Source organism: Dreissena polymorpha, chromosome 4 (assembly GCF_020536995.1).
Source record: "Dreissena polymorpha isolate Duluth1 chromosome 4, UMN_Dpol_1.0, whole genome shotgun sequence".
Classification (NCBI taxonomy): domain Eukaryota; kingdom Metazoa; phylum Mollusca; class Bivalvia; order Myida; family Dreissenidae; genus Dreissena; species Dreissena polymorpha.
The window spans coordinates 60,211,042-60,226,059 of NC_068358.1; the positions used below are offsets into that span (position 1 = coordinate 60,211,042).

A 15,018-nucleotide genomic window follows, 5' to 3' on the forward strand; every position below is an offset into this window, starting at 1 on the left:
TTTCCTTCAATGAAAAGATCGCAACCCCTTCTGCGAACTCCGATGATGAACTGTATATAAACTCTGACTTTCACACACTGGCCGCGAATTGACCCGAAACCTCGCGGGTTGAAATGCAATGCAAGTAAGTACTAAATATGAGAATATAGCCTTTAGTATAAACGCTTTTGCGCTGGTAATTCTCTGAAAATAAAAGGTGAACGCACAAACTGTATTTATGTCGAAAATTGATTGTAAAACTGTTCTATCTATTGAGCCTTTTCATCAGAGATAAAATTGTTTCATGCAGTAAAACAGTGTTACAAAGACGCGGATATGTTTCCAATGTTCTGGTGTTATACTCAAATCAGCCAATGGAATAAATGAAGTGTATTCATTCGTACCTAGCCGCGGGAAATTTTATTTGAATATTATTGGACACTTACAAAGGTCAAGTCAGGGTGAAAAGCTGGCTTAATACAGCTTACGCCGAATAAATGTAAAATAATGCACATACGAGTACAAAGAATTCTTTCTATTTAACATGTTTCTCGTAAAATTGTGCATGAGACGTATCGAAACCAGATACCAGAAAAACGTGCTGTTGATTACAATTTTCTTCAAGACGTACAACTCTTTGCGCGTAAGGAAGATGTAATTGTGCGCAGATTTGTAGACGCATGATTGACGTCGAGTGCAATTTTTTGGGCCGCAATAACATAGTGAGGTTACGGTATGTATATCGGGCCTTCGTCGTTGTTTTTTTTTTTTTTTTTTTTTTTTACAGAAAACAGAAATATATCGCTGCGACGATCTCCAGTTTTAGTCTACGTAAAACAATTTATTTTTATTGAAAGAGATTTATCAATCTACTCGACTTAACATATATTAACTATGTGATACATTTTCTTCTCTTACGTATAATTAATAGCTCTATATGATCTGCATATTTTTAACCACACATGGCTATTAATTCGTCGCCGTATGAAGATTGGTTAGAAATGCGGCTTTTAGAATGTTAACAAACAGTTTATTAAAGGGACTGTCCAATAGTCAAAAGCGTTGTTCGACGCGAATCGATATTTTGGGAAACTACGATGATTGCTTATATAGCTAACAAGAAATATCTTTAAAAAAGATATACGGCGTTGATTGTGGTCGATGTTTATGAACGATCAAAAGTTATCTCTATGACATAAAAAGTAGCGGATGCCTTTTTTCTGCGCAGTTGTTAGCTACATCATAAGCAAATCAATTACGGGGTGTTGCGCCAGATTTCCTGGCTTATTTTGCTTTATGTGATATTATTACTCAGATATCTATATTTACAGAATAGAAAAACACAAGAAACATGAAAATAAACGAGTGCATATAGGTCAGCCGACAATACTCGAATCTTATTTAATTGCATAATTATAGTATAGCGAATTATTGTGGTCATGCTTAATAAACTGGTCTAAATGGATAAATATTTCTAATTAATTTTATCAAAATTGGTCCTTATCATGCAAATTTTGAAACCATATTAAAAATCGATGATTGACATACCACAATAATATCGCCGAATATCTTTATTTAGTATCTTTCTGATCAAAACAGACTTCAAGTGCACAAAGTTTACGAGACGGCGTTTATATAAAGATTTCTGCAACTGACCGCAAACTGACCTTGATACCTTGCGGATTGGAATGCAATGCATTACAGTCACTACGTTATTGTCAGTAAGACACAATGATCGCAACCCCTTTTGCGAACTCCGGTGATGAACTGTATATAAACTCTGACTTTCACAAAATGACCGCGTATTGACCCGAAAACTCGCGGGTTGAAATGCAATGCAAGTAAGTACTAAATATGACAACATAGCCTTTAGTTAAACGCTTTTGCGCTGGTAATTCTCTGAAAATAAAAGGTGAACGCACAAACTGTATTTATGTCGAAAATTGATTGTAAAACTGTTCTATCTATTGGGCCTTTTCATTAGAGATAAAATTGTTTCATGCAGTAAAACAGTGTTACAAAGACGCGGATATGTTTCCAATGTTCTGGTGTTATACTCAAATCAGCCAATGGAATAAATGAAGTGTATTCATTCGTACCTAGCCGCGGGAAATTTTATTTGAGTATTATTGGACACTTACAAAGGTCAAGTCAGGGTGAAAAGCTGGCTTATTCAGCTTACGCCGAAAAAATACCTCAGCATACGTCGTGGGCGTTGATGGTCGAGTGGTAAAGTCGGAAGACATTTTACTTCATAACTCCATGACTCTAGGGGTCAGTGGTTCGAGCCCTGTGGAGGTTAACGTTTTTTTTTTCGTTTTTTAATTTGTATTCTTATTTTTTTACTGGAGATTTTTAGTTCAAATGTTTAAATTTATCAATATACAGCATTTTAAGCAGTTAATGACAGACTTTAATACACGCCAAAATCTGTTGGACAGTTTTAAGATATAATTTTTGCATAAGATCATTAAACCATTTTCTCGATTGCTGCGATTGCATTGTTTTGCCTTTAAAGAACAGCACTCGTGAAAGGAGTCTTGATCTGTCTCGTGTGTTATGTTAAAGTTGTCGCTTATAATAACCATGCCGGTTTGAATTTAAATTAATTAGTATTTCTCACCAAAGGTGTTGGATAAATGAGTTAGGGACACACTATACATCCCGCCTTATCTTTTAAAAACGTTTTATAACATAAATGGAAATTAATGTCTTTGAGAGATCTCAGATGAAAAGAGAATTGGCATAAGCATTAATTGTCACATATTGTATTACATTATCTTAATACGTTAGTGTACGTTTGTTTCTGTATTTGCTTGAGAGCATTTGGGACATTCAAATGAAGGCCAAGGAAAATAGTTTTCGTTCATTAAATAGAGTTTTGATAAAGGTTTTGCGTTGTATGTGTGTGTACGTAGCTTATATATAGACGTTTAACGTGCTTTTAACTAAAACCAAATAAATTGGTAAATCTATTAAAACCTAGGTGTGTGGCATAGCAAAGTATTCTTAATCGTCATGTTTACTATTGCATATAACTACCTATATAACTAGTACAGATATTCAACATCAAACATGTCCTTAACGTTATTATATCAGGTGACTGGCAGAAACGTACATATCTCTACCAAAACGGAAGAATAGTCGAGCTTTCTTAGACATCTGAAAAAAAGACGGTATATTTATCTAGAACGATTCTTCACAATGATAATCTATCTTAAAACAGATATTCACACCAGGCTAAATTGAATAAACATTCCACTGTCCTTTAACAGCCTGGTTAAGAACTTATTTGAATAGTTGGACGTATATTGAAATTGACACAATCCATCTATAACGTAGAAAGCAATGGCATCGAGTGCCTGTGTTACTGTCCTGTCTTTCCGTTTATTTAATAAACAATTGGAACCGACGACATCTAGACGGTGTTAGATATCGTCTGGCAATCTAGCACTGTCTGGTTTTCTTCATTTAAGCGATCGTTAACAGTGTAAGAGTGAGAATATTTCTTTAAGGGATAATTTTGCATCGCATTTTCACGATGGACTTCAGTTAACGTTTGTGGTTCAATATTTGTTCTTTAAAATACAATGTGCAGGAAACGCATACAAGGATCCTTTAACAGTATTGCATTTCACTTCTTAGCTTTTATCAGTATTTAATAGGATACCAGCAGTCCAATAACATTCATTTATTGTATTTTTTCTTGTTCTCCACAATTAACTATGTCAAATAAATTTATTGATTCTTTTTTTTCAAGTTCGGTGTCGAGCTTAAAATAAAAAGTTGCTTGTTTTCACTGACGCGACTGGCCCTAATGTTTGATGCCGACCCCGAACATGTTTTTTTTTAGTTATCGACCAATTTGCATAAAGTTGATCAAATGTACTAAATTAACTATTAAGTTTGCGATAATTTTTGCTTCATTCGATAACTTTAGCTCAATTAATGTTCAATAACATACAATAATTAAAAAAAAGTGTTAAATAGAAGTTGCGATGATTTCTTTATGTACTTGCATATTCTTATTGAAATGGGGAGCTGTAAAAACGCGTACGCTTTCAACGCCTTCTTTAAAAAGGGTACCAACCTACTTGTCTTAATATTTTGGCGTTGTTAGTGCCGACAAATGAAGTTTTCTTTCTGGTATCACCATTATTCACCCACAGACTTGTTAGTTTTAAATGTTGACAGACGAAACAATTTGATTACACGATTTTCACCACCCACGTCTGACAAATGTTCACTTGCTGACTAACGAGCTCGCGAAGTTTTCACTTGAAAAATAACATATTACAGTTCATTGTTGATAAAAACGTTGTATAAACACCTAAAAACAGAATACTAATATTTGGTGTCACATGCATTTGGAAGTTTTGAGTATTTCATAACTATAATTGCATTATAGTTAAATTATTTTCATTTTTAAAAAGTTTGTAAAGCAACAAATCACAGACTACATAATTTTGGATGTATATTATTTTCTTTCTTCAATGAATGCATGTTTGACAACGCATAATTTCACTTGTAACTTAACTGAGTTATCATTCACGTGTCTTGATCTTTTAATACGGCAATGTCACTTTATGTCGAAATAATAGTACTAAGAACTGAACGCAGCTTCACGAAAATAAACAGTTGTGGATAGTTTATTCTCATCACCGATTAGCGCGTTTGTGATTTTCGGTAACTCCGTTTCATTACTGAGGTATGATTCTACGCAAACTTTGACCAGAAGCGGGTGTAGAACGTGCTTATATTTGATTCGGACAGAGTTAACTCACCCCATGAATTTGCAGAAAAAACACACCTCTAAAACTGGGTGCAGGATCAACGGGGTTCACAGGGGTTTACACACGGCTGGACAGAATGTAAACACACTTTCTTGGCCAATAACACAGGCTTATTTAATAAGTAATTCTGATGTATTTCACATTGCCATAAGCAGCTTAAAAATGTCTTTTATGGACTAGTTGAAATACTTTAAAACAAAAATATTGTTAAAGTTATTTTAAGAAAAGCACCATATTATGCCCACATACCGATGTGTTTACATCCATTAAAGTTCAATTGCGAACCCCACAAAGGCACGTGATCCTGCACCTCACACAAGACGTATGTTTTGCGTTCTACGTGTAGGTAAAACGTAATTGTGCATATAACTCAAGAAGCTTGATTGACGTCGAATGCAGTTAATATTGGACCTGCTTCGTTGTTATCGACGTGAAGCTGGAATATTCGCTGCGCTGATCTCTAGTTTTCTCGTCTGCTAGGAACAAATGATATGAAGTGAAAGATCTTTTTCGGTATGCGTGACTAAACATGTCACCAGTAATCAGCGGTTTCCTCGGATATTTACTTCAGAGCTCTAAATGATCTTGTTGTTAGACGTTCACATATTTAGTCACGCTCTTTAAGTTTAAGTTAAACAATATTTCATAAAAATGCAAACCTTTATGTACCATTATGAAATATACAAGAGCACCGCATAACGGGTCCCAACGCTCAGCTGCGAAAGCTTGTCAGAATTTTTTTAGAGGTCACGGTGACCTTTGACCTAGTGACCCAAAAATGGATGTGGCGTGTAGAACTCATCAAGGTGCATGCACATATGAAGTTTCAAAGGTGTAGGTCGAAGCACTTTGATTTAAGAGCGAATGTAAAGGTTTATGTTAAAGTTTTATATTAGAGATCACAGTGACCTTGACCTTTGACATAGTGACCCAAAAATGGGTGTGGCGTGTAGAACTCATCAAGGTGCATCTACATATGAAGTGTCAAAGTTGTAGATGGAAGCACTTTGATTTTAGAGCCTATGTTATAGTTTTATATTAGAGGTCACAGTGACCTTGACCTTTGACCTTGTTACCCAAAAATGGGTGTTGCGTGTAGAACTCATCAAGGTGCATCTACATATGAAGTTTCAAAGTTGTAGGTGGAAGCACTTTGATTTTAGAGCCAATGTTAAGGTTTTAGCACGACGTCTACGGCGGACGGCTGACGGCGGACGACGAGCTGGCTATGACAATACCTCGGGTTTTCTCCGAAAATAGCCGAGCTAAAAATAACATGTACAGTCACCTTATTTTCTTGAGAAGTACGTAGATTTAAGAGGAGTTAATGTGTGTTGTGAGTGTTAAAATTGTACCATGGTTTCTGTAAGTCATAAGTGCATCACAAGTGTTGCATATTAAATGCATGAGGATGACATTTGAAATAACCGCTATCAATCAAGAATAGCGTTGTCTTTCATAAAGCATTGGGGTTATCATATATTAATACTATAGCACCCAGCAAAGTGTTAGAATTCATGGTGCTATGTAGCCGTCACAATAGAGAGGACCACACACATATCAATCGTGATACATCGGCTATCTCGGATTCCTCCGTAAGATTTATGAAATAAATCGTCTGCTGATCCAGAGTGCACACATATATTGCTTCCCTTTATGGCAAAGATGCCATGACTTTCGGTTGGCGCGTTGTCTAACCGTGCACGCTCTGGTCGTATAATTGGTATAGTAGCTTGTTGCCTGTTATTTCCAGATCATGCATATGTGTTTCTTTTTACAACCGAAATTTGTATTTCAGAACCATACACAAATGGCAAGTCGACGATCTGTGTAGCATATATTTAAATTGATAAAAAACAAACAAACTAAGATGCCACCTCTTCTGAGTGATTGGGTGAAAAATAGTTCTGGCTTGAATAACTTTAAATGTCGTTTTTTAGCTCATCTATTTTTTGAAAAAAAATTATGAGCTATTGTCATCACCTTGGCGTCGGCGTCGGCGTCGGCGTCCGGTTAAGTTTTGCGTTTAGGTCCACTTTTCTCAGAAAGTATCAATGCTATTGCATTCAAACTTGGTACACTTACTTACTATCATGAGGGGACTGGGCAGGCAAAGTTAGATAACTCTGGCGTGCATTTTGACTGAATTATGTGCCCTTTTTATACTTAGAAAATTGATAATTTTGGTTAAGTTTTGCGTTTAGGTCCACTTTTTTCAGAAAGTATCAATGCTATTGCATTCAAACTTGGTACACTTACTTACTATCATGAGGGGACTGGGCACGCAAAGTTAGATAACTCTGGCTTTCATTTTGACAGAATTATGTGCCCTTTTTATACTTAGAAAATTGAAAATTTTGGTTAAGTTTTGTGTTAAGGTCCATTTTATTCCTTAAGTATCAAAGCTATTGCTTTCATACTTGCAACACTTACTAACTACCGTAAGGGGACTGTGCAGGCAAAGTTATGTAACTCTGACTGGCATTTGGACGGAATTATGGGCCCTTTATACTTAGAAAATTGAAAGTTTGGTTAAGTTTTGTGTTTTGGTCCACTTTACCCCTAAAGTATCATAGATATTGCTATCATACTTGGAACACTCGCAAACTATCATAAGGGTACAGTAAAAGGACAAGTTGCATAACTCTGGATGTCATTTTTACGGAATTATGGCCCTTTTTTGACTTAGTAACTTTGAATATATGGTTAAATTTTGTGTTTCGATCCACTTTACTTCTTAAGTATCAAGGCTATTGCTTTCAAACTTCAAATACTTTCATGCTATCATGAGGTTACTGTACCTGGCAAGTTGAATTTTACCTTGACCTTTGAATGACCTTGACTCTCAAGGTCAAATTATTAAATTTCTCTAAAATTGCCATAACTTCTTTATTTATGATTAGATTTGATTGATACTTTGACAAAACTACTCTTACCTGACATACCACAATAGACTCCACCCAAACCATCGCCCGTGCCCCCCCCCCCCCCCCCCCCCACAACCCCCCCCCCAATTTTTTTTTTTTTTTTTTTTTTTTTTTAAGATCATCTCACAAATGACCACCACACCCTCACACTATACCCCCCCCCCCACCCCACACCCTCCCCAATTTTTTTTTAAACGGTTAAAAAACAAAACTATTTATTTTGATTATTTATGTTTGAAATACCGTCCAACCATCGCACCCAAGAATCCCCCCCCACCCCCCCCTCCCCCCACCCGAATCCCCCCCCCCTATTTTTTTTTTTTTTTTTTTAAGATCATCTCACAAATTACCACCACACCCTCACACTATACCCCCCCCACCTCGCCCCCCCCCCCCATTTTTTTTTATGAAACGGTTAAAAAACACAAATATTTATTTTTATTATTTTATGTTTGAAATACCGTCCAACCATCGCACCCAAGAATCCCCACCCCCCCCCCCCCCCACCCCCCGATTTTTTTTTTCCTTTTTTTCGCATTTTTGGAAGAAAATGTAATAAATGTCCACACCCCCACACAATGCACCGCTCTTCACTCCACCCCTCCCTCCTTTGTGATTGAAAATGAGAGTCCCTTCACCTTTAAAAAGAAAATAGATGAGCGGTCTGCACCCGCAAGGCGGTGCTCTTGTTATGATTTTTGGCGCGACAGGTCTGTCAATACTATACAAACTGTATGCTGAAGTTTCTTTAGCTAGGTGAAAAATAGCTTAGTATTCGGCCATCAGCAAACAAGTTAGGATTGGCCAATAGTTCTTTAAAGTCTGTCAACTCATGATCCTTTTTGGTAAGTTAAATGCATTTTTATTATTGGTAATACCATAATTATATGGACTTGTCTCCGTTATTGATATATGCTGAAAGATTGCAGTACATTTGCATTCCATAAATTCACCCAATGCGATGTGTGATCATTTGGTCAATATTCTCGATTATTTAAATTACATCAATAAATCTAGGGTAAAAGAGCACAGCTTCATAGAAATTTAGTGGTTTGTTTCATTAACACCTCCAAACAAATAAGGGTTGGTACATTTGTAAGGAGGTTCAATGATATAAATCTTTCAAATATTTATGAAACATTTCCTTATTTATAAAAAATTATTTAGCAAATGCATTAAGCAAATATGATTTAATCAAGGAAAAATATTTGAAAACTTAGAAAACCTAGAAAAAACCCATTATGATTGACAAGAAACATTAGAGTCAAGTAGGTTTAATGAGATTAACACCTTTTTTAACGCCAAAGGCCCTAAAACACTTCCATGCTTTGATACAAGAATAATATATGATAATTTCAATACATTGCATATAATTATAAGACAGTTATTTTAATTTGGTTGCTGTTTTGTTATGCAATAGCCAGGCTGGTTCAATGCCCCCTTCAGATTAATGCATGTATAGCTAAGCAGTATTTGTTTATACCATGAGTGTCTTCACTCCCTCTTGAATGTTTATAGGGATGTATCTATAATGGAATGTTTATTTATATGTGTCTGGCTAATAGAGCTATTCCTTCACATGAGAGAAGGCACATGATGTTGATATGATATACACCCAACCATTCACAAGATCTCTGAGGGATAGATATTCCAGTGTTAAATTGAGTACAGTTGATACATCTGTATGTCAGTTACTGTTTGGTAATCAATTGAACTGTTTGTGATATAATTTTTGGCCTATAGTGGATTTTCATTGAGAAGGGACTTGCATTTTTTTATGCTCCCCCCAAAATTTTTTGGGGGAGCATATAGTTGCCGCTTCATCTGTCCGTGCGTGTGTCCGTCTATTTCTCAGCAATTAATGACCGGAATTCAATTAAACTTTATGGAAAGCTTCACTACCAAGAGGAGATGTGCATATTATCAGCCGGTTCTGGTCGGATGATTTTTCACAGAGTTATGGCCCTTTGAAATTTTCCATTAACTGTACATTGTTTTAAATCCATAACAGTTGAAACTGTCATTCTTTGTTCACATGTGGGAACTGAACAGGTAAATATAGGACAAAACTTTACACTCTAACTGTATTACATTAAGCCTGGTTTTCCCTGGCGTGCATCTCACTTATATTACTTTGAGTAAGTTTCCTGTGTGCAACTTGGTGTCTTTTGCCTTGGACATATTGTTGAAATTAGGTCCCAAGTAGGTATCAACCCCCAAAAATGACCTTATCACCAGCTTGTCACCATATCCAAATTGAGACCCTGAAATGTATGATTGAGCCGCGCTCGGTGAAAATGGGGTTTAATGCATGTGCCTAAAGAGTTGTCTCTGATTAGCCTGTGCAGTCCACACAGGCTAATCAGGGATGACACTTTCCGCCTACACATCATTTTTGCTTTCTTGATACAAAAAATATTGTCAAAGCGGAAAGTGTTGTCCCTGATTAGCCTGTGCGTACTGCACAGGCTAATATGTAACGACACTTTTCACACATGCATTAAACCTCCTTTTCACCAGCTTGTAACCATATCCAAAGTGAGACCCTGACATGTATAATTGAGCCGTGCTCTGTGAAAAGGAGGTTTAATGCATGTGCATAAAGGTTCGTCCCAGATTAGCCTGTGCAGTCTGCACAATCTAATCAGGGAGGACACTTTCCACCTAAACATAATTTTTACTAAGAAGAGACTTTCTTGATACAAAAATATCATAAAGCGGAAAGTGTCGTCCCTGATTAGCCTGTGTGGGCTGCACGGGCTAGTCTGGAATGACACTTTACACACATGCATTAAACCCCTTTTCTCAGAGCATGGCCCAATTATAGTGCAGTATAGTTTTATTATAATTTTCTATGGATTTAATCAACATTCATTTACTTAGTTATTTAACAGAAGTACCACACATCTAAAGACAGCAATTTATTGCTGAATCAAGTACAATTTCCTGTTTTAAAGAAGTAAAAATAAGAAAAAAACTTTTAAAGAAATATTTCTGTAATGAATCACAACTCTAAATGATGTTTTACCGGCCAATAAACAGATTTATTTTCATGTTTACTTCACTTTCAGAATAATAAGTATCTCATTTGTGTGCATCATATTACATATAATTTACAGATGTTTAAAGCGTACCATATCATATTTTACAAATGTGAAATTAAATATTTGTATTCCTGTGTAGTTCATGAAAATTAATATGAAAATGTTCTGTTAAGTCATGAGAACACATTGAAAGTGATAAGAATTATACATCTGGTATGAAATTGAGTACATAATACTTTTTGAAGTATATATTCTCAAATAGCTCGGAGATTAAAGATTGCCAGACAATATGTGATCTCTGCCAAAATAAGTTGAGGAACAATTTTTTTCATGCCAATATTTTTGCCATAAAATTATTAAACAAAGCAACATAAACTTGTATTACTAGCTCGGCTGTTTTTGGAGAAAACCCGAGGTATTGTCATAGCCAGCTCGTCGTCCGGCGTCCACTGTGCTAAAACCTTGACATTTTCCTCTAACATCAAAGTGCTTCCACCTACAACTTTGAAACTTCATATGTACTCATTATGTAGATACACCTTGATGAGTTCTATATGCCACACCCATTTTTGGGTCACTAGGTCAAAGGTCAAGGTCACTGCGACCTTTAAAAAAAAAAAAAATCTGACAAGCTTTCGCAGCCGTGCTTGGCACCCGTTATGCAGTGCTCTTGTTATTTACAAGAATACAATTGGCAATCTTGCTGTTTAAAAACAAATTACATTGTACAAATGGTTGATGTTAATAATGTTACATAATTTTATTGAAAATTATATGACTTTAAAATAACAACATATGCTATCAGTGTTTTTTTTATGGCAATTTCAGGGCAGATATTCGGCCCCATTCCCCTCAAAAAAGAGTATATATTTTTCCCCACTTTTGTAGAAAAAATCCCCTCCAAAAGTAAAAAAAAATTATTATTATTTTTTTTTTTTATAAACAACTGTCTAATGATAAATATATCTCAAATTTATTTCATAAACAACTAACAAAGTATATAACTATAATTAATATGATTAATATGATTTTCTATTATTATAAAGAGTTATATTTAATTAGTTTTTCCCAAGTCAGTGGACTTTTCACATTAATTGCTTTTTTTTACAAAATGGCAATGAAAAGGCCTGATGTGTCAATATTTGTTGATAAAAACATTTCAATATGGTACATTTTATTGAAAAAAAAGGCTAAAATTTGTCATTTTATTGATTTAAAAAAAATCCCAATGACCAGGGTAGACTAAAATTGGCTTGGAAAACTGAGACTGTGAATGACGGCTGAACTGTCTAAAACTAATGTTGAAAAAATCATTTATATATATTTAAGTTAAAGGACAGAAACATTCAGCTGTGAATATTACATTCATACATACATGTTTATTCATATAATAAATATCATTACATATAAAAGAGTGAATTTTTAAATTTTTCCTTTTCCTAAAAAACGACGCGTTTTCCCCTTTGGACGGGCCCCGCCACCATTCCCGTATAGGTGAAATAAAACACTGGCTATTTTTGAGTGAAGATATTTCTACCCTATCACCATTTCAACTATAATGAAGGGAAATAATGGTAATTTAACAGTACATGTATATCATTTAAATACCATGATAAATGCAAAAAAGTCATTTTCTGGAAAAAGTGGAGTTACAATAGTCTAGCGTGGAGCCCCATGATATCAAAGTCATGAGTCAAATGTTCTTATGAACTTTGACTGACCTTTGGATTATTTGTTCCTGTTGTTTCATACAATCAGTTGGAATTACATATTTCAAATTTGTTTAACAGATGTATAACTTTTCTTAATAATTTTTCTTAATAATTGTATTTAGACATTTATAGTTTACTGCAAATCTATGTCTTGTGTTGACAGGTAGCCTTACCTAACCTAGGCAGAACTTGGGAAAGCCAGCTTGCAGGTCAGTGTAACTGTTTATTTTGGTCAAATCTTGGGCCGTTATTCAGCTACATTCTAATGTCAAGGAGTATTTTTAAGAATCCCAAAATGACTGTCTAAAATTCACAATTAAAGGTTAAAAAAAATGCAAATGAAATACAACATTTAATAAATTTTATGTTTGCAGTTCGATGGTTTAAATCTTAGAAAATATAATATAGAAACACCTATCCTCAATTTTGAAGTATTTTTTAACAAAAATAAAATACACCAAGTTCTAAATTTTAGTCAAAACAAAGTTATTTTTCCCAATCCAAAGTGCCTTGGTCCCATTTCTAACATTTTTATAAAAAACACTACAGGTGCAAGAGGAATTGTGTTCATTAGGTCTGACCACCCCTGTAGACAATAGTGCAGTTCAGCCACAGCCTTGGCTGCCAGCAGGTGGCTCTCTGGTGCAGTGCCGAAGGATGATCACAGGCTGTTGACAAACGAAAGCTGGCTTCTTCTGCTAACCATTTAACAGTTCAATCCACCACCTTTAGTGTTGAAAACTCTGGCAGAAGCTTTATAATTAAACAGGTAAGAAATGTCATTATATTTGTGAAAAATGCACTTGTTAAAAAAACAAGAAAGCTCACAGATTGGTAAAGTCAAAATGTGGAAGGGCCTTCATTACCACAGTTTCAGTAGTATTGTGAAATGTTATTTACAGTATTGTTCCATATCAGTTTGCCTTATGTCAATAAAGAATTAGGTAAGCTTATAAACTCTATTTTATACTCCTGGTATGAGCTGATTCATGTAAAAATGGGTTTTATGATATACGGGGCCAATGTAGCTTCAGACAATCCTGCACATTTGCACTGTCTGCTCAGGATCTACGCTACCAGTTAATGAGAACATAAAGTATTGTCTGACTTTATAGCAGACAGACCTGTCTGGAACTACCCTGGCTGCATATGGCTTAAAACCCATTTTCGCATGACATGAATCACATAGTGATTGTCTTGTCCGTCTATCCAATCACCTGTTAAGTAGATTTCAATAATTCATCTAGCACCAACATGCCATTTTACAATCCTTTTATACTTAGACATTTGAAATGTATTGCCAAGGACTATTCCTTGTCCTCCTATATAAACTGATATTACTTTAACCTTAAACTAATTTGAACCTATCAAGAGTATAATAGGCTTCATCTTGATTAATTCAATTTAACCATTTTTGGTTGTCAGCTTTAATAATAGACATTAATTGTTCATGATAATTTCTTACCCAAATACTTCACTCTTACAAGTCCCATGGACCGTAACAAAAGATGGCATTTGCATTTGATACTGTTCACAGCATTGTCCGATCAGTCCTGTGTTTTCTTTCATTAGATGTCCAAACTAATTGTCTCACTGAAGAGCAGCTGAAGATTAATTCGAACAGGTCCATATCATATCTTACTAATAAAAACAATAAGCTGTTTATTGTCTTATTATTAAGGTACAAAAAATGAACAAGCAAAAAAACAAAGAGTATTTTTGCAACTGCAGTTACAAAATTAATAAATATAATCTAATGAAATGTATCAGGGTTGTTTTTTGCATTGAAATATCACAAAATAGAAATGGAAAGGTAAGGGAGCCTACTCACAATTTTTTTTATTCTCAACAGCTGTGTCCCTTGGTCTTTTCCAAACTTATACATGTACAACTACTATAACACCATAACAGGGCTTCCTATTGATTTTATTCAGTAATTGAATAAAAAGTCAGACATGCTGGGATAACCTCTCAAGAAATTCTAGTCATTAATTTCACAAACTGGGGAAAATTAACAAGAATAAAGTAGCAATAGACTGTTTCAGATACTGTTTTGTGCATTTCAAATATCGGATGTCTTTGTAAAATGTTTTATCAACTCCTGTCTACGGAAAAAGAATAATTTTAAATCACGTTTACATTGGATATCAAGAGATGATTGGTTCTTTCTTTTGGTGTTTGCTGGGTCATCTTACATCCAGTGATACTGGTACCAAATATTTTGTACTCCACTGTTTTGATAACATTGTAATAGTAATTGTACAATTAAAAAAAGGACATGTTTTTACCATGGTAGGTCTTTTGTGTGTGGTTGATATGGTTACAAAGTTCATGTAAATGTTGTGTTTACATTATCATATGTTGAATCAAATATGTGGACATGAAATTTAATTGTAAATTGTATTGTATTTCGTAGGCATTTAAAAGGTATCTCATGTATGAATGATATCTGCTGTATATTGTTATGATGAAAAGAATGTAGTATATGAAAAATAATTAGCATTCGTTTCTACTTGACTTAGGTAGTTCAAATGATGGAGGCATTTAAAGATCAAATTAACTT

At 34.9% G+C, this 15,018-nt stretch overlaps 1 protein-coding gene across 2 annotated transcripts in view; it reads left to right on the top strand.

Annotated features, from left to right (window-relative positions):
- Positions 1-12,538: 12,538 nt before the first annotated feature.
- The window catches only part of LOC127876261 (neuroglian-like), a 281,922-nt gene continuing 279,442 nt past the window's right edge, over positions 12,539-15,018 (top strand). Inside the window, exons 1-2 of one of the 2 annotated variants that reach the window (XM_052421350.1) lie at positions 12,539-12,664; positions 13,030-13,224. The gene's annotated coding sequence lies outside the window, so the exon portion shown is untranslated. Of the gene's footprint in view, positions 12,665-13,004; positions 13,225-15,018 lie in introns of both variants that reach the window. The other variant, XM_052421349.1, reaches the window with a different exon arrangement.